General features: G+C 41.6%; 1 long non-coding RNA gene across 1 annotated transcript in view; it reads right to left on the bottom strand.

Moving 5' to 3' along the window:
* Positions 1-2,954: 2,954 nt before the first annotated feature.
* LOC129688597 (uncharacterized) overlaps positions 2,955-21,244 on the bottom strand; it is an 89,836-nt gene continuing 71,546 nt past the window's right edge. The window contains exons 2-4 of the long non-coding RNA XR_008721972.1: positions 20,425-20,619; positions 19,908-20,105; positions 2,955-3,601 (exon numbers count right to left, since the gene is read on the bottom strand). This is a non-coding gene — a long non-coding RNA (uncharacterized LOC129688597). The remainder of the gene's footprint in view (positions 3,602-19,907; positions 20,106-20,424; positions 20,620-21,244) is intronic.

Here is a 21,244-nt window from a genome sequence, read left to right as displayed (position 1 = left end):
AATAGTTGTGTTTCCCCACTAAAACTCTCAAATTCTCTTTCTGACAAACTCATGAATTCTGGTCACCTGACAACAGCCTCAAATCCTGGCATCTGGTCACCCCAAGCTTCCTTTGAGATTGCCATGATCTGCTTAATCATCTTTCCTTTCTTATTCAGCAAAAACCTTCTTTCTTCAAACAAGTCATGAGAACTCATCTCTGAACAGCCTTTCTCATACTTTGGGGTAAACTCAGGCTCTGCATCAATGTCTAATCCTCGTCATACATGAAAGCCTACCCTTGGTTCTCAGTTGCCTATGTCCCCTTCTGGGGTGGGGGTTATTCAAGCTGCACAGTGAGCACCTGACCCAGCCTCTGGTTTTGTACGGTGCATAGGTTAACAACAAAACCCCTGCTCCATGACATTTCTCCAGAACCACATAGTTCTGTGTCTTCTACTTATTTTGTTGGTAGGATTTCAAACTAAATATTAGTTTTTATTTCCATTTTAATGCCTCCTTTATCACTTTGACTTTGCTATCGTCCCAGGTGTCCTAGGACAACCTGGGAGCCCACATAGTTCCGGACAAATCAGGAATATTGGTCATTCTCGATTGTGCACAGCCCAAACCCAGCTTAAGGTTTTCTATCTGAAATCTTTGTCTCTGCCTGAAATGTCCTCTTCTAACGGGAGGCCTCTCAAGGCCAAGTTCAAGTGTGAAACTCTTCATTAGACATTCCCTGCACGTATTCCTGATGAAATATCTCCTAATGAAGATAGTGAAGTAACCTACTGACCCACAATGCGTTTAGCATAACTGCCTCTTCCCTGGAACTCTTTCTGAAAACTCTTTCACATTTTCATGCAAGAAATAGTGTATTTTGATCACACACCGTTATCTAGTGACCCTCATATTCCCTGACACTCCAAACAAGCCAAAAGCAAATCTGCTATCTACTTTCCTGCCTTTTTGTATGTGAGCCACTGTGCTTCATTAAGGTTGCTTGACCGAACATGAGTGGGGGATACTTGCAAGATAATTTACCAATTGCTACACTACTGAGGAATGTGACTCCCCTTCTTGGTTGCCAGGCAACCATTAAATGTCTGTAGCTTTTCAGAGAGGGATGGACTCTCCTGAATCTATATCCCATCAGGTGCAATAGCCATATCATGTGCGGAAAGTAACTTTTCATGGCACTCCTCCGCATCATCTAGCTCTTACATTCTTTCTTCCACCTCTTCCACACACTGCTAGGCATACGCTGCCTAAAAGATGGTATTCTAGTATACAAGATCCACCCTAAGATGATCTTTGATAACAATCCACTCCAGCAGCCTGCATAGTCAGACATTCAACAGCATCCTATGACCAATTGTGGTCCTGGTCCTCAGGTTCATGAAAGGAAACCTGATGCCCACTCCCCCATCGCCCACACCCCCCCAAGAGTGTAGTGGACAACCTGGAGCCAAATGCATGTATTCTGCTGTAATTAAACAACCCCACTTGATAACACTGAGTCTTCAGCCAGAGGAACACTGGACTTCATTGCACAATGCCGACTTTCTAGGAGCCATTGGTTACCTACTTACCTCAGGCTTTGCTGATTTATGCGGCCGGGCATTTATATTGGTACAGAATGCCTCCCCAGAGAGCCATCATGCTAGGTCATTCAGAATAGTGATCATTATATACCCTGCTCTGGAAATTGCAGAGGCTCTATTTGTAAAATGAATATAAAGTCAAAGAGAAATTTGGACAAATCAGATTCACCAAAGTAGGCCACCCTGACTTGAGCTGACAATAAGGTGTGAGGGAAGATACTAGGAGATTAACACCCTTTCAGGGTGACCCAGCTGTTCCCTTGAAGGTGATAACATGCAATCAGACACAGGATGGGGAACAAATAGGTAGCTAGGGGGTGGGGATGGTGGGGAGATTCTAAACTGAAATATTCCTACTCACTTTCAAAAATTATATCCAAGAAAAAAAAATTGAGTCACATTACTTTCTGGCCTAAAGGAACTGAAAGGAAGGAAAACTTCTCCACTGAGCACATTCCTTCTGCCACACTGCTGATGTTGATTTTCAGGAATCTGCTGGAGTCTGGGATGCTCCCTAGCTAATGAGAGAACGTCTTTATACACAGTCACCGTCATTGCTTTTCACAACACCAAATCAGTATAAATTTACCCACTTGGTATGTTTCTTATTTTAATACATGCTATATAAAGTCATGCATATATCTGAGATTTATAGACATACCATTTATCACAGCAGTAAATGTATTCGTGCATATATATGCCATATAATTGATAGATACCAATTCCTAACCACGCTTTGTGTCATTCCCAAGGGAAGCATCGTATTTGGGGAAAGTTGTGGTAACTGCATTACTCACCCCAACCTTAGAGTGATCAGTTCCCGTATGGTCACAGAATTGAGCTAGAATACAATGCTCAAGCATCTGGCTTCACACAAGCCAGCTAAGCAACGCGTTACTAGGAAGGACTGGCACTTGCAGCCTCTAACAATATCTTCTGGATACATGAAGATCTGCTGACCACAATAGGCTGCTGTTTAATGTACACAGTGTAATGAAGGTAGAATCCACTGTGAGACAAGTGCCTTCCGCAGGCTGAGCAGCACTGTGCGATTTAAAATTTGGCCTCAGGGTTCTTCTGATTTTCAACATCTCTATGAAAACACTTCAGTTTGAAAGCCCCACCTACATAAGTGGAGTCACCTGTTAGATTAGACTTACCCTGCTCAACACACACACACACACACACACACACACACACACACACACGCTGAGCTGTGCATTATTCTTCAGGCAGCCTGTGGAACAAAAGACAGTTCCCGGTGGTTAAACATAACTTCTCCAAACAGACAATGTGGAAGCCTAGATTTTCATTAATTTAATAACCAGTGACAAATCAAAGAGAATGTGAGATAAAAAACGGGCTTTTATTGTGGGAAGAAGAGCAATTTTAAGGTGCCACCAGCATAGAGTATGGATGACGATGGATTCCCTAAGAGGCTCGTGTCAGTGTCCTCATCAGCACATGGACAGATTAGACCATGTTTATCTTAAGAATCCCAAACCCTCTTAGTCTATCACTCTAGAAAGAACACAGTACAGGAATAGAGGAACTGGTATTGCCACGGGTATTATTTGTCCATCTAGAGACTCAGAGCTAGAGAATTTCAATGTTAACTAAAATTAGGAATTGTGCTGGTATACTAAAGTGATGGAAAAAAAGTCTCTCTAAGGTCCAAGACCTCATTAGTCCTCGAAATGTGGTTAGGTTTTCAATTCTGGGCATGATTTTCCTCCTCATGAGCAGGCCCCAAGTCCAATTAGAAAGCTGTTGGTTGCCACCAAGATGAGTGTCGCTATTGTATCCTTAAGAGTATCATGCCATGCTGCTCATTGCTGTGGCTCACAGGCTTCACAGGTGGGTAGGATTACTGATCGGTCCCCGCTTTTGGCACCTTATATGATAACTATGAACGCTAGTCTCAGGGATTGAGATTTCAGGTCAGGCCCAGCTCAGCTCCAGAGTCCTCCGTCTATAGTGCATGCTGTCTTCGGTAACAGGGTCTTATCTTCAACCTTTGAGAGACAACCAAAGACAACAGAGATAGCCAATATTGTTCCGGTGGTCTCTCAGATCCCTCTGACCAACAACTAGAAAGAGAAATTTTTATGCCTATTATGGAGGATATCCATTACATATATTATATATTACATATATAATATACAGATATATATTATAGTATGTATAGTCTATAGTAATATACATTTATACTATATAAATATAATATAATACATAATAATTTATATAGTATATAAATATACTATATACTATATATATACTATATATAGTATAAATGTATATAAGCCTATGTACTTATATATAATATAAAAATAATTTGATTATACATATTATCAAGATATATATGTATATATATATAGATAGATAATCAAGTTATATATATATGTGTGTGTACATGTATTATATGTAATTTAGGTAAATAAAAAAATTATTCTTTATGGCTTTTTAATGTCCTTGGTGCTATTTCTTTCTTCCTCCTTCTGTATTGACCTCCCTCACCCTTTCTCTAGTTAAACTCCAGCCCTGTTTTTCCCATTCCCCACCTTCTATAACTTGTATCCTACTATTCTCCTCTCTAATAATGAAAGGCCTGTAAGGAAGAACTAGCAGTTCCCACGATGATTCTTTATCCAACAAGTGCTCACTCCTGAAATTACATACACGCAAAGCAACACTAACAGACTCGGAAATTTATATTTAGACATCTATGCATTTATACAAAATGTGCAATAATAACAACTACAGAAAAAGAGGAATGGGGGGGGTCACTGAAGGTGTGGGAGGGAGGAAAGGGAAGGAGGAAATAATGTAATCACGTTTTAATTAAAATTATAAATGTATAATTATTTTTTAAGAATTTAATTATACACACATTAAATGTGTATCAGAAAATAGAAACTAACGTCAATCATTCTTTTCTAAATAAAATTCCATGTCCTAAAATCCTAGTTCCCCCAAATAACCAAACTGCACATTGTGGTATTCATCTTTTGGAATATGTCCCATACAAGCATCTAAGCACATATAGCGTAGAGTGTTGGTTTTGCCAGGTGGTCTAAAATTTAGGTACTATACTTCAGTTCTGTAATATGTCACACAGCGGTTGAGAGCTGTTAATTGGTAATCATGCACAGTAGGCCAATAATTACAAATGCGAACTCCTCTCCCCTCTCAACACTCTGCTTCTAAGGTAGTTTTGTACAGCATACAGGGGATGTTAAAGATGCTCTCATGGTATATGTTGATTGTGAACTTGGCTGGAGCTGAAATCAACTAAGAAACATGCATCCAGGATGGCCCATGAGCACATTTCCAGTAAGGATCAACCAATGGGGATACCCTATTCCTGTGTGGGAAGAAGGTTCCAGTGTGGGAGCGCGCTGCTGGCTTTTCCCAACTTAGTTCTTTGCTAGTGAGTGGATTTGGTTTGCTGCTCCTGCCACAGCTGCTGCCATCTTTCACTGCCATCAAAACCCAGGCCTTTTTATCTTCCAAACCCGTGACTCAACATCCACAACTGTCTAGGCCTCTAGGCCCTCAGCACCAAAGTGGGGCTATTGCAGCATTCAGCCGTGGGCACTGAGAGGCGATCACATTCTGAGCCTCTCCAGTCCAGATGGGTGGTCACCATCAGACTACCCAACTCATATCACCTAACACCATCTAATCTTTTGTACTACATATAAAGGATGTTGTCTCTGTTCCACTAGAGAACCCTGACAACTGCAGATTCTCACTCTAGCACTCTTTACCATCATATAATAAAATTACACCAAACCCAGCGCCCAAAGTTCAAAGCCCCAATAGGTACATGTTAAGGTGAACTCATGTGATGACTAAAGATGAAGTCTTTCATGTGACATCCTGGAATTCACTGAGGACTAGATAAGACTGTAGACTCGTATGTGAGACACCCTCTTGAACCACCATAGTCAGAGAGTTCACCACAATGCTTTCTTTAAAGAGAACAATAAAGCCGCTGGGATGGCACAGCCTAATCTGGGCAGCTGATAATCTCAGCCTCTGTATGCTCCCCAGCATCTGGGAATGGCAGGTTAGCATTTCCCTCCTGCTGGTGCTGATGGCAACCTGCAACTGTCACAGTCCCTACTTGCTCTCTGCTCCATCTATCAAAGCCTTCACCCCTCTCTTACCAAGACCAGACATATTCTTGAAGCTAAAAAAGTTAGCAACCTGTTTGGTGGCCTTCACGCGCTCTGAAGTCAGCAGCTGTCCTTGCTCTGGGGACTGGATGGGATCATGGCAACATAAAGGACAGAAGGCAGAGGCAGCAGGCAGAGGGAGGCAAGGCATGGGCGCGCACAGGCACATTCAGGGGAGAGAAAAAGGGTCACAGACAGAAAGCAAACTAAGAGACAGGGCTGGCCACTGGAGAAGGGAATGCAACCAAGGTTGAATAAATAATTGCAGAAAGCAAAAATGGAGATTTCTCTCCCCCCACTCTCTCTTTCTCTTACATTCTGTGTGTGTATGTTCTAACCCTTTGATGGGCAAAGAGAGAGAGAGAAGGAAGCCCAGATAGAACCACCAGAAGCTGAGCTGTTCACTATTAACAAAGGAAAACTTTCTCTTTTTCTTTCTTTATAACCTATTACTTTCTGCTTCTCCCTATCCATTTCTATCATTTTCCTCCTATGTGCCTAGTCTAGATAGCCCTGACAAAGGCTTGGAGGGTGGTTATCAAGACACGAAACTGGGGGAGAAAGGAAATGATTTGAACTTGGACTGAAAATGCAAACAGTGCCTGCCTCATGGGGCCTCACACTGGTCATCAGCTCATTGACCCCACCCCCAAAAGTGGAGAGCTGCAGACTGAGCGTCTGACTGATCCAGGGCTGTAAGTCCACCATCTTCTGCTGGCACAGTCATTGTGACTCTGCTGCATACATCGTGTTTAGGAGCTGTTTCACTCCTTTCAAACCTGTCCTCCTCTGGCGCCCCCCTCCCTCAGTCCATCTACTGACTAATTTTGGTCTCTAACGGATCCTCTTTGACTTTCTGCCACACTCAATAGTCTAGTACATTCATTCACTCCCTTCTTTAGGAGGAAGCAGATTTTACCAACATCTCTCCACTGCCTGCCTTCTCCCCACTTCTGTGTCCTGTGGCTTAAGGGTTCTTTCACCATGCTTACTATTATAAGAGGGGGGAGGGGGCTAGGCTTGTACCATGAACAAAATAAGAAAAATCCCAGTGCTAAGCTTTGCATCTCAAAGATGGTGGAGCAAATGGTTACAACTTCCTTCTTGGGAAGATATTTTATCATTAGGTAAATTGTTAAGAACTTTATTTTTATTTTCTTAATTAGGTGTATGCGTGTAGCTGTGTGGGGATATGCAAATTTGAGAACCCAAGGAGGCCAGAAAAGGGGTTTTAGATCCCCTGGAGCTGTATTGAGCTAGTTGTGAGTTACCTGGTATGGGTGCTGAAGGTTGAACTCAGGTCTTCTAATGGCTGAGAAATTTTCCAGCCCCCTTGAGTAAATTTACAAGAATCTAAGATGTGCAAAATTTGATGAGATTCCACAAGTGAAAATGCTGCAACCAAAGCTGCTGTAGGGCAAGGAGATGGGTCCCTGGGCTCGAATTGAAACAGGAAAGAAAGAATTTAAAAGTAAGAATGTTCCCCCCCTTAAATTCTGCAACACTACCAAAATATAGGAGACTCATCAAAATGGTCAGGATTTAAGAGAAGAACGCTGCTGATCCCCTGTGTATATGAAGCTGAAAACTAAAACAAGCTAGCCTTGGGCCAAAATAAAAGCCTCGCTTCTGTCAGGCACAGAGAAGAGCTCTTTGAAACACAAGTTGTTTCAGTTTGAGGCCATCTAATAAACTATAACAGTTCTCTCTTTCACAGACGTAAAATTTCGCTAAGATTTCAAACCAGTGTCTTATCTGGATATCTGTGCATCTGGTTTCCTAGCCAGTTCCCTCAGCTTCCATGTGCATTGTGGCTCAGTCAAGCAGTTGGGTTTAGAAATTCTGAGTTTATTATAAGAAGATCCCAACCTCCAACTAATTATCCCTTTGCAAAAACTGAGTTAAAGAGTCAAGGGGTTTGTCCCCCCCACAGCCCCACCATGTCTGCTTTAGAGAGCTTGGGATGCCACATTTGAAATGCACTATTCTTGCAGGTTTCTGGCTGTGAAGACCACACAGTTTTGACAGTAGGAGTCATATCTTTTCCTTTGTGTGAGTGTGTTTTGTTTATGTATACTTTCACAGAATTTCAAACACAGTAATCACTCAATAAATGTAAAAAGAAGGACCCAGAAATACTCCTTCTCTGAGAATGCACCCTGCAGACATCCTGATACAAGATCAAAAGCAGATTATTTATGGTGGATTTCTTTTAGCATTAAAAATTAAGATCCACATGAGTGCCCATCAACAGAGAAATGGTGAAATAAATAGACGGGCCTTGAAAACTATGATTCATTACATCCATCAAGCCTATATAATTCACATACAAGTTAATTATATAACCAGAAAAATTAGAAAATAAAATGAGAAAGTACATCAATGATAATGGTATATGATAAAGGTTAAGAAATGAAAGTTCCAGAAAGCTTGTGCAGTATGCTCATATTTTTTTAAACAAATACATTGACACTACATTTGTACTCTAATACGTCTTTGTCTATAGTTCAGGATGTCTGAAAGGTTATACAGTACTTTCTCATTGTTTTCATGGGCGAATGTCTATAGGAAGAGCTGAAGCAAGGGAAAGGGGAGTTTTATCTCATGTGTATTTCTCTATATTATTATTCTTCACATGGATGTATATATCTTTATAATTAACCATTAAAATAACTATTTCCTATGTATGACCAAAATTTCAATGAAGGAAGTCTACATAAATAAGTTTCTAGTTCTATATGCCTAGTCTGGTTATGAAGATGTGATGACAAAATCACTCATACCCTGGGAAAGGGAAGGACTCATTACAAAGCAAGGAATATATTTGCTGAAAGTCCCTGTAGAATCATGCAAATCACCCTATACTATGAGTCTGCAGACTAAATGTCTGACTTTTCTTCCAACTTAAGTAGTAATACAACTGAACTTCCCTCTAGCTTAGGCAAACTGAACGGGTTCTCAGAGTTCCTTTGAATTCTGAGGTTGAAGAGAGAGAGAGAGAGGGAGAGAGAGAAAGAGAGAAAGAGAGAGAGAGAGAAAAAGAGACTATGAAGGTCAGAAAATGGCCACAGCATTAAAGCACTGATACTGGAAGACAGGCAGTTAACAGATTCTAACAGCAAATAAAAGGCACACTTACGAGGTTTATGTTCACTTTAGGCTTTGCTGCATGATAGAAATTTTGGCTTTCATCTGCATTCAACCCTAGAGAACATCTCATAAGACAGGAGAACATTGTTTATAGCATGGCATTTCAAATATCCATATGATAGGCCTTTTGGAACCGATTAAAACTCTGCTTTCTGTCAGCAAGCATTCTGCAACCCAGATTGCATCCATATGCAACCAGGGACCATATGAAACCAGGGATCATTTGATTGTCCAGTTGTTTTTTTAATGGAAGGAGAAACAAAAAAGAGGAGGCACAGTTTAGTGAAAAAAATCTTCCCCCGTAATTTTACGAAAGTAGCTTTTCTAGAAAAACAAATAAAACATACAGTTATGTGCCTATCACCCACGTAACAAGTCTAACACTGGTTGATGCCACAATAGAATAAACCTGCATCTCAACACTAAATGAATCCCTGTGGCAGTATCCCATCTGTCTGTGAATGTTCCTTCAGATATATTACAGAGTGACTTAGTTTGTCGGCAAGTGGAACTTCATTTTTATTTTCTACCTTCAATTAAAAAAAATAATGCTACAGAGATTCCTCTGAATCACAATACCCCATTAAATGCAAAAAGAACCAATGGCTTCTACTTTCCTTTTGATGTTGCTTGGAGTTCTCATTACTCCTGATACAGGATCTTAATTAGGGCTTGAAAGGGATGCATTCATGTTTCAGCCATCTTTGAGATCTAGAACTACTAGAAAATCAACAGATGCAGTGTTCTCCACTCACTTGATTCTAGTACTTAGTCCTTTGTGTTTGGTTTTTGAGACAAGATGCAACTGAGATTGTTCTCAAACTTGCTACTTAATAGCCTAGTTTGGGAGAGACAACTGGATTTGGGGGAGCATTTCTGGCACAAGCTAGAAACCTAGGACAATGGGGACTCCCCGGAGGGGGAACCCTAGGTAAGACTCCTAGCAATGGGGAATATGGAGCATAAACTGGACATCTCCTGTAACCAAAAGACTTCCAATGGTGGGACTGGGGCACCAACCTAGCCACCAAGCCTTAGATTCGCTATTTGTCCTTTCTGCAAGATGTGCAGGGGTAAAAACTGGAGCAGAATTTGAGGGAATGTCCAACCAATGGCTGGCCCAACTTAAGTCCTATGCCATGAGAAGGAGCCTGCCCCAATATCTAGTAATGATATTCTGCTATACTTGCAGACAGGAGCCTGTCATCAGAGAGGCTTTACCGAGCAACTGATGGAAACTGATGCAGAGACTCAGAGCCAAACACTAAATGGATCTTAGAATCCTGTGGAAGAGGGGGAGGAAGGATTGAAGGAGTCAGAGGGGTCAAGGACACCACAGAAAAATCTACAGAATCAAGTAAGCAGGGCCCGTGGTGGCTTGTAGAGCCTGAACTGCCAACCAGAGGCCGTGCATGGTAAAGTCCCAAGCCCTTTGCACATATGTGACAGATGTATAGCTCAGCCTTTATGTGGGACTCCTAACAGCAGAAGCAGGGGCTATTTCTAACTACACTGCCTGCCTTTGGATCCTTTTCCCCTAACTGGACTGCCTTGTCTCGCCTCAACAGAAGGTATGTCTAGTCTTACTGCAACTTAATATGCCAAGACAGGTTGATATCCATGGGAGGCCTCCCTTTTCTAGAAGAAGAGGAGGAGGAGTGGATGGGGATTAGGGAGGGGAGAGAGAGCTGCTGGGAGGAGAGGAGGAAGGGGAAGCTGTGATTGGAATGTAAAGTAAATAAATAACTCAATAAAAAATTAAAATAAAAAACCCAGTTCAGCCTTGAACTAGTATCAATCCTACCTTCCCCTCCCTCTCCAGTACTGAAATTTCAAGTGTATGCCATTATGGCCATCTCCTGATCGAGTTGTTGCTGACACAGGTTTCTGATTCTATTTACAGCTTCCAAAAGCAAGTGCTGTATGGTAGAGGCCACACTGAGAACATGAGGAAAAGAAAAGGGTTGAGTGGATCATATGGGAACAAGGGATGGCCACTGGGCTGAGAATTCCAGTGTCACACATGAGAGAGAATGTTGGAAGCTGGACCAAACACAGATGGCAGCAGGACGTTTTTCATCCTACAGACTCACCCCTCTTCCACTCTGATGCTCTTTCCAGACACTTGCCCTCAGCTGACCAGGAGCTCCACTTTCCCACCAGCAAAGCCCAAACTGGACTGGTAAACTTCACTTCAGCATCATTTAGCAACCAAGTCTCTTCTTCCGCTCTTTTTGAATACAGCTACCCTGTATAGACTCCACTCATCTGAGGGTACTGGAGGAGTTAACTTGGAAAAGTCAGAACTAAAGCGCATGCACTGAACAGCAGCTTCTGGGAGCAAAGCTACAGGTACACTCAGCTTTCCATATTCTTGCCTGGGACCGGCCTTACCAATCAGATCTTCTCTCGTTCATTCTAACTCTGATGATAATGACACCAGAGCCTTTGCAAGCAGGGTAGATCACAGAGGGCTTGACAGCTTCAAACTGCCATCAGCGCCTTAGTCCCTAAATACAAAAGTTACATTGTTAAGTCAGGCACAGGCATTTGCTAAAGAATGTAGAGAAGCTGAGTGTACCTTAGAAAAGGTGGACTTCTCAACAAATCCAAAGCAAACCCCTGCATCTACTGATGGAGGTGGAGGTGATTACCTATGGAGCAGACTACCTATGAAATTTTTACATATGGAGCTATTCCATATGGAGCTGACTACCTATGGTCCTATTACATATGGAGCTGAATACCAATCAGGTGCCTATGGAGCTGAATACCCGCAAAATAACTACCTATGGATCTACTACCTGTGGGGTTGATTCTCTATGGAGTTCACTACTTCGGGAACTCTCTCTATAGTACCTCATGGTTCAGGATTATATGGACTCAACTGCCTGATTGTCCATCTGCAACACGTCCCCTGAAAATAGCAAAAACTTCCTCGAGACTTGATTATTTAATGGATTAAGTCTTATGCTTTTAAAATACTCAGTTAAAACGTGTTTACATACAGCTAAATAGATGAATAAGTAAAAGTGCATTGTTTGTTTATACAATACTCATTCATGTTTTCATCATAGTATTTATTTGTGAGCACTTGTCCAAATATATGATGAGGTTATTCAATATTTCCAAATAAAAACCTTTACAGTGCTGTGTGTGTGTGTATATATATATATAATCTATTATACATTATGTATTGTTATAATGTATTACATATTATTACATCATAAATTATGTATTATATATTGTGTATTATGTATTTATTATATTATATATTGCCTATTATATCATATATTATACACCACATGGTATATGGCATGTCCCATATACCATATGCTAAATATTATATATCATATACAATATATCATATATTAATTTTATATTACTGAATTATTAGTATCTATGAATATATATTCAAAGTAATATATAATGTTGTACATATACGTATATAACAATTTTTATTTTGTTTTACTCCTTTTAAATTTCAGGAAGCTGTTGATCTCCAGACTCAGGGAACTTACACCCTTCTCATATACAGACTGTGGTTCTATAATACATAAGGTGAGTTAAATGACACACAGGACCTGTGCTATATGACTTTGGATAAGCAAGTCAATTGAACCTGTTACAATGAATGTATCATCTCCTTATAATAACATATGTCTCAACTCTTTCCCCTCCACCCTACCTATATGGACGCATCAATACTAGAATCAAAGTTCTCTCTATTGTTCAGCTCAGTGTAATTCACTCTTGATGTTTTTGAAAACTTGCTATAAAGTCACAACTACTCTGTCTCTCATGTGTGATTTCAACACATTTTTCAATATTTTGGCATCATTCTCTTCCAAATTTCTGAACTTTCTCTCAAAAGGAAACTCTACGTTTTGAAGTTACCTCTGTTAGTGAAAAACTTATATGATATAATTTAAATAGTAAAACAACTAGCTTGGCTGATTTCAGCCAATGGAGCCTTGCTCAGGTTCAAACCCTTTGCAGGTCTCATATTATAATATTTATTTATTTTTCTATAAACTAAATTTATTGCCAGAAGGTTAGGGTTATGAAATTTATTGAAAAAAGGGGGGGAGGAGGAGAAGTATCTCCAGACCACTAATAAGAGCTAGTTCCTGGTAGCATTCTTTAGGAAAACATAATACAATAAAATTTCAAGTTCAATGGTTGTTTTATTCATTATGAGTTGAACCCTAGCATCTCTAAACCATTTAGAGCTACTAGAACTTAATAATGGTTTAAGATTTAAAATTATGGATCTTTCTCCCTCCTTCCCTCCTCCTCCCCTGTCCCCCTCTTTTCTCCTCCACCACTACCCCCTCCTTGAAAATGTTTTTGGAAGAGGGACTAGGGAAGTTGCTCAGCGGCTAAGAACATTTGTTTTGCGAGACGGGGATCTGAGTTTTAATCCTCTGAACTAGTAGGACATAACTGAGAATTCCTGTAACCCCAGTGTTAGAGAGAAGAGACCAGCAGAACCACGGGCTTCACTGACTGACTGTGGGTTCAGTGAAAGCAACATCCAGGTATAAGGCAGACAGCAATAAAGAAAGAGAAAGTCATCCTCTGACTTCCACAGGCACATGCACATTCATATGCCAGCATGCAACACAGACACACACGAAAATATTTTTGGAACAGTGAGGAATTGGATTCTTAACAGCAGAAAAGGGACTAGTTTTTTAAGTCTACATTGTTTCCCCCAAAAGTGAGTTTTGTGTGTAGACAGACAAAGACCCCTCCCCAAATGAAAACAAGTAGAGAACAAGCAGTGTTCAGAGTTTGTTAGAAGAGCATAAGTCCCACCACTTCGATTTGGCAGAGATCAAAAGCAGAAAGAGAAGAAGAACCCTTTTCATGTCGGGGAAAAGGTAGAGGCTTTGGGGGTATGCAGACTGCAGGCTGATGACTTGGGGGAGCTGTAGGCAGTAAACCTGCAGAGATGGAATTGTAAGGGCATATTTGATTTTCTCCATTAGTCCTCAACTGGAAAGCAGAGATAAACATCCGGGAATCTCTCACTTATTGATCAAAGCTGGGTCATTCAGGGCCCATTGCCAGGCTTCCTGAATTGGTCCATGCTGCACGGGGGAGGTTCTGCTTTTATGTCTGATCTGACTATCTTCTGTATACACTTTCAACTGGTACTCCCTGGAAAGTCTCACTTAAATCTGGCAGCATTAAAATGTCCAAGCTGTCCTAAAAATAGCACTCCCACCCAGTCTGCTAGTACAGCATTTCTTCTTTGTGATAACACAGTGAAAAATCTACTCGGTGTGCATTATTTTAAAGAAGAAAATACTTAGAAAAAAAAACAATCTCTAAATGTCCCATTGTGTTTGAATGGTAGCCCTGCGCACAATTTGAAAAAAAAAAATATATATATATATATGCACTGTTCTTCCTCTGCACAAAGTTGACAGAGCCACAGTTGAACAGGGCGTGACAATCTGCATACTATTTATAAACCAACAATCACATACATTCTCTGCCTGATCACTTAGCTGTTCCCACCATCATTTTAGTGGCTGTATTATTCTAATAAGCAAATGTTTCTCTGTTTTCACTTTGTTAAAAAAAAATACTACTGTGAATGTTCCTACATATCACTAGAGCCTCAAGAAAACAGAGGGAGAGGGTTGGTTGTTGTTGAGGAATGACCAAAGAGGAAACAGATGACAGCAGACAGTGCCAAGGTTGGTGGCACGGTTCTTCGCTTGCTCCTTTTTGTGGTAAGCAGCTTTCTGGCACTCGGAAACATGTCTAAGAAGGTCACTTTATGGAAAGGGAAAACTCAGCTTGGCTCATGGCTTCAGATTTCAGGCCATGGTTGGTTGGCCTCACTGAATGTGGGTCTGTGGTGAGGGGAGGAGCCTGCGACAAAGGGGACATTACGACAGGAAGCACAAGATGAAATAAAGCTGCAAGATTCATGGCAGACGGGAAAAAGGAGGAAGAACAGGGAGAGGAGAAGGAGGAAGACCTGCAGGCAGCAACTTCCCTGCTAGGGCATGTTGATATGACCTAACTTCCTTCCAAAGACATCTGTACTTTTTTTATAGGTTTCATCACCTTCTAACGGTGGCCCTAACTGGCAAGCAAAGCACATAGACTTTTGGACATGTTCTGGATACAAACTATCCCACCACCGTGAGCCCTTCTTTCCCCGTTTCAGTTTCTTCCTCTGCCCAAGCCTGCCAACAATGGTCTGTGATTCTGCCTAACCCACATCTCCCATGCTCATGTCAGGTAAGAAACTCAAGAACCCCTTCAATAACTTCACCGGAGCCAATGAATCCCTTCAGACCAGGAGGCCTGGTCACGCTGGCGGAGGGTGTGGCAACCGCACTCTTGCTGCCTGGCTTCAGCTGACACTGCCCAGGTGTCCAGATTCTGGACCTTTGCAAACTTCTGAAGGTGTTGCGATGCCTCGTTCCTGTGACTTCAGGGTGATACAAGTCACTCTAAAGAACTGAGTGAGTAGGGGAAATCCTACCTCATACATAAATATCTCTCTCAGAGTAACTCTGCAATTTTGTGCTATTTCTTGTAAACCCAAACATTTTAGCCAAATCATAAAACTCTGCGCGAAACACAAGGTTACACAGGCAGAAAGGAACTCTACTTAAATGGTGGGAAACAGGAAACAGTTGAAAGTGGGAGGCTGGGGCTGTAACTCAGTGTATAAGGTGCTTGCCATGCAAACACAGTGACCTGAGTCTAATCCTCAGAACCAAAGGGAAAAATCTGGGCATGGTGGGGTGTGCTTGAAATCCCAGCACTGGAGAGGTAGAGACAGGAGGATCCCTGGGGATACCTTGCCAGCCAGTTGACTCAAATCAGCAGACTCCAGGCAAATGAAAGACCCTGTCTCAAAACACAAGATGGATGACATTCCTGAGCAACAACACGGAACATCAATGAGCATCCTCACCTACCACAAACAGGCATATGAAAATACACTCATACATAAGAAAAATAAACAAGTGGACCTAGATGGAAGTCCTAAGATTTATGTAATTTGAGCGAGAAGACTACATCCACTGTTAATATACTCTGTACTGTGTGTAAAATGGAGCCTTGCACAGTAGCGTGGATGATTTGAGAACCACTGACTTATATAATTGACCAGGGCACTCTTTAAGGGAAAGCATACTAAATATTTTCCTACATTAAAAAAAAAAAAAAAACTTCTTAAGAAGTAACATTTTCCAAAAGACACAGGCCAGGTCAAGGGTCTCTCACAGGACCACAGAGGACCCAAGTGAACTGCCTGAGATCCAGGGGGCACCTTCCTTACTTCTGGCCAGCCCCTAAGCAGTTGCAATTAAAATAAGTAGAGGTTTACCAACCTTTGCAAAATAATACACATTTTCCTAGCAAATCCCTGAGACAGGAGGATTATATATTTGAGTCCAACCTGGGCTCATAAGATCTTCTCTCAGAATAAATCTTCCTGCCTAGCATTTTAATTGGTGGCTGTTTTCCTGGCTCCCAGGAGAAAGTGAGCAAGGTTCATGAATGTTTCCTGGAGAACTAAGTTAAGGAAATCAAATTGGCTTTGAAATGTCCCGGGCGCCCTTGGTCAAATTACTACCCTCACTGTGCCCCCCCCCCCATTTCAAATGGAGATGGTAACGGCTTGTCTTCCAAGGTGCAGTTGGGAAGACTCTGCACCCAGTCATGGCTGGCTACCGGAGGCGGCAGCAGCAAGAGCAGAGCAGCACGAAGCTTGCTTATGACATGTATCCTAGAAGGATATCACTCGGATTAGAAGACTGCTTCCACCTCTCCACCGCAGTGCAAGTGCACACAAGTGAAAGACTCTTGGCCTTCATCTCCTGACTTACATAGCAGAAAACATAATGAGGGCATTGGCCTCAGAGTTATTTTAAGATTAAATAAGGCGATGGAGATGATGTGCACAGGCGTCTCTAACGTCACTCGAGCATGTGGTATAGAGCCATAGATTCCAGCTGCTGCTGCTGCTGCTGCTTTTTATGCTGCTGAAGCCACCAGTGGTCTCCCATAATAATCCTCATTGGCTCAGGAACCCCAAAGCACCAAGCTGTTCTTCACTTTTCCTTTCCATGACTGAGCACATGGTAAGAAAGTCAGCAGATTCTCTGAATTGCAAACACAACTGAATTGAATGTTCTGTTAGTCAGAGTTTCTTAGAGGTGCAGAGCTGACAGAATGAATATGTATACGGGATTTATTAGATTGATTTATACAACGGCCTGATAGTCTTAACAGTAGCTGGCTGTACTATGAAGAGGCTGAGAACCCTGTAGACACACAAAACTAGATGTCTCTGCAGTCACCAAAGGCCTGAAAGATTTCCAGAGAGCCAAGGTCTTCAGTGTGCCCAGAGGTTTGTCTCTTAGTAGATTCGAGGCATGGTTAACTTGACAACCAAGAAAATCCATCACAAACACCTTTGTCCTATCTATAGAAGTCGTGGATTTCATTCACCTGATACCAACGAATAAAAGTACTTCTACAGAAATCAAGATCTGGTTGATCTGATGGGGTAAAATTAGAAGGGCCTGCTGTTCCTTAGAAATTAACCAAATTTTCACCTCTAGGCTGGACAAGTTGTATTGACATTATGTGTTCTTAATCTAGAAAGCGTAAAAAAAATTAAACCTAGCAGATATGGGGAGAGGAGCAGGCTCTGTCAGCTTTTATTACCACCTCAGGAGCCACCAACAAAGTGGTCATGGGCAGATTTCTGAGGCTACCTGAAAGATGGCGGCAATCGTTAGTTGTACTGTGAGACCATCCAGAAAGGAAGTTCAGCTACAAAACACAGAATGTTAAGAGATAGACCAGGAACCCAACTCCAGAGCATAGAAACGGTAGAAGGGTGCTCTACCCTGTTCCATCTTTCCCACTCTGTCTAACACCTCTGGAGGAAGTACTGGCAAGAAGATACTACTTAGCTTCTTGAGTAAGCAGGACTCCACCAAATGCCATGTGGCTGTATCCTGTATCCTGTATCCTGCCTGCTACAAGTTTCTAGAAAATATCACTAAGAAGAAATGGAACAAGTGGTTCCAAATTGCATCAGTGTTATTCACAACAATGTGACTTGGGTATGTACCACTGGATGGATAGAAAACACGTTGCACACCCAATGAAATAGTAGTAGCCTTAAAAAAAAAGAAGGGAAAGTTGACAAATGCCACAGCATGTAGGAAACTTGAGGGCACTACAGTAAGTGAAATAAGCTAGTCACAAGAGGTCAAATTCTATAAGGAATTCCCCTGCTGTGAGATTATCCTAACACCTTGAAAATGAGTACAAAACCACAAGTGGACACTCATCCCTAAGTGAGGTGTCATCATCAGATCCCTCCCCCAGGGCTCAGGGATCTTTGTGGAAGAGTTAGATAAAGAAAGATTTTATGAGCCAGAGGTGATAGATGACTCCAAGGGAACAGGGTCTTCTGGACATAATAGGACTGATGCACATAGAAACATACAGAGATCATTGTAGCACACACCAAACCTGCACAGATTCAAGCCAGATGAGAAATAGCACTGAAATAGGGAAACTGACACGGGCTTCATTCGCTAACCAAGATGCTAGCTGCAGTTGATACCTGCTGGCAAAGGAAAGATGATTTTCCTCTGATGGAGTCCTGCTAGGCAGAGTACCACCTTCAGGGCAGGCCCCATGCCCAGGGGTCATTGCCAACACAAAAGGAAGTCAATGGAATTTTTGTAGACTTTTTGTCTTATCTTTCTTTCTTTGAGTTTTTTTTTTTTCTTTTTTGGGGGAGGGGAAGGTTTCTTTTGTGTGTTTCTTGTTTGGTCTGTGTTTGTTAGAGAGAGAGAAAGAATGTGCAGTTGGGTGGTTAGGGGGTAGGGAGATAGGGAGGATGTAGAAGGAATTGGAAGAAAGAAAAAACATGATAAAAATATTTTGTATGAATTTTTTCAATTAAAAAATGACAGAGATGTTAAGTTCTATATCACTCTTACCACGACAAAAATTAATCTGTTAAAAGTAGGAGCTAAGAGTCATTTCAAGATATTAAGAGCTAAAACATTTGCTTCTACCTACACACTCTCCAAAATGCCATGAGTTACCTTTTATACAAATTCATAGCGTAGGAACTGAAAAGACAAAATGTATTAAAACTCATTTATTCATTGGCGGTTTCCTACATGTATGAACAGTATCTTTACCATATCCACTGCCCAGTCTCCCTGGATCCCACCCAGTATGTCCCCTTCACATTTCAAGTCCTCTTCTTGCTTTTCAATATAACTTTTTGAGTCAAATCAGTGTTGCTTATTTTCACACGGGTACGGGGCCATCCGCTAGAGCACGGGCAGCATACGACTGCTCACCCTTCCAAAGGAACATTGCTATTTCTCCCTCAGCAGCCATCAAATGCTGCTAGCTCCCTACCTGAGGAGAGGGACGCATGAGTGCCTCCCAGTCCATGATGGCATGCTGACTGACTCGATTCTATGCAGATCCATGGCAGCATGACAGCTGCCCTGAGTTTATAAGTACAATGGCCCACACCATGTCCAGAAAACAGCATTTCAGAGAACTCTTCTTTGGCTCTTACACTTTTTCCACCCCTTCTTCCTAGATGTTCCCTGAACTTTGAAAGAGGGGAGGGGTTGAGAGAGATGGCCCATATAGGAATGAAATCATATAGTCTCTTCCTCTTGGCACCTTGACCAGTTATAAGTCCCTGCATTCACCACTGCCCACTGTAAGGAGAATCTCCTTTTACCAAGGTTGAGAGCAACATTAATCTATGGGTAAAACATACATATTTAGAAGGAAGTTTGACATATCCATTTCACAACACAATGGTTCCCCACTAGATTCCCTACTAGGGTCTTGGCCCTCTCAAGCCATAAACTTTTGATTAGTTTATAGTACTAGAAATTAATTAGTACCTGTGAAACAGGCCCCAAATACAACCATAAAGTGGCTGCTTACCTACCATACGCTCAGGCCATTATTGTACCAGTGGATACATCAGGCCTAGCATGTCGTTTTTGTAGCATGAAGGGTCCTTCGCTGGATAAATCCACCAATATTTATTCTCCCCCAGCATCTTGTTCAGCACCTGCTGGCACTGTGTCACCTCGTCAGCAGAGAGGAAACTTCCAGGTCGTTTCCAGCCAGGTATCTCTGTGGTCTGCAACCACAATGTGCAGTGAAAGAAAAAATAATAATAATTAGTACTGCATTATCAAATGAATTTACATATGAATTTTTTACTTAGGCAGGTATCATTGAGCACTCAAACGCTAAGTGATTGGCAACTTATAATTAAGATGCGCAGAAGTTTTAACTGATAAAAATTCACAGCATTTTAAAATACATCATCATCTCTTCTTAAGTTCCACCGTACTCTAGTCTCGAAATTCAGTCTCATCTATGGTGGTAACCAGTGCTCAAACTGAAAAAAAAAAAGTAAATCACCAAATAAATAATTTCAGAGCAGACATTCCTACCTTAAGAAGTATGTTGTGGTGGTTTGAATAGGTTTGGCCCCCTAGACTCATGTGTTTGAATGCTTGGCCCATGGGGAATGCCACTCTTAGGAGCTGTGGCCTCGCTGGAGAAAGTGCATCACTGTGGAGGCGGGCTTTGGAGTCTCCTACAAAGGCCAGACCAGTTTGGCACACATTCCAGTCCCCTCTTGCTGCCTGCAGATCAAAATATAGAATCTCAACAACTCCAGCAACATGTCTGCCTTCGTGCTTTCATACTTCCTGCCCTGATGATAATGAACTAATCCTCTGAAACTGTAAACCAGCCCCAATTAAACATTTTCCTGTATAAAAGTTGCCATGTCCATCGTGTCTCTTTCACAGCAATGGAAATCCTAAGACAGAAGTCTATTACTTAACAGTCTACATACTGACAAGATAAATGCGCACTTACATGTATTGGGAGTAGGGAGATGGCTCCATGGGTAAAATGCTTGCCATTCAAGCATGAGGACCAGAGTTTGCATCCCCAGAATGGGCATAAAGCTAGATGGAGTAGCGGATATATGCAATTTTAGCACTCATAAGGTGAAATGCGAGGCAGTGATGGGAGAATCTCAAAAGCTTTTGGGATAGTTAGCCTGGTGTGGGTTGCAACAAAAGACAAAAGAGATATCCTGCATCAAACAAGATGTAAAGCAAAGGCTAGCCCAAAGTTGGCTTCTGACCTATACACACACACCAAGGCGAAAAGGTCATGGCACACCTCCACTCACACACAAGAAAGCACACACCATATACAAACACATCATATCTACATATATAAAGGTAAAGATGTTGT

The sequence above is a fragment of the Psammomys obesus genome, unplaced genomic scaffold, assembly GCF_907164565.1.
Source record: "Psammomys obesus unplaced genomic scaffold, mPsaObe1.curated_primary_1811, whole genome shotgun sequence".
NCBI classification, from domain to species: domain Eukaryota; kingdom Metazoa; phylum Chordata; class Mammalia; order Rodentia; family Muridae; genus Psammomys; species Psammomys obesus.
The sequence above is the reverse complement of the archived record's forward strand: the minus strand, read 5'-3'. Positions and strand labels throughout refer to the sequence as shown.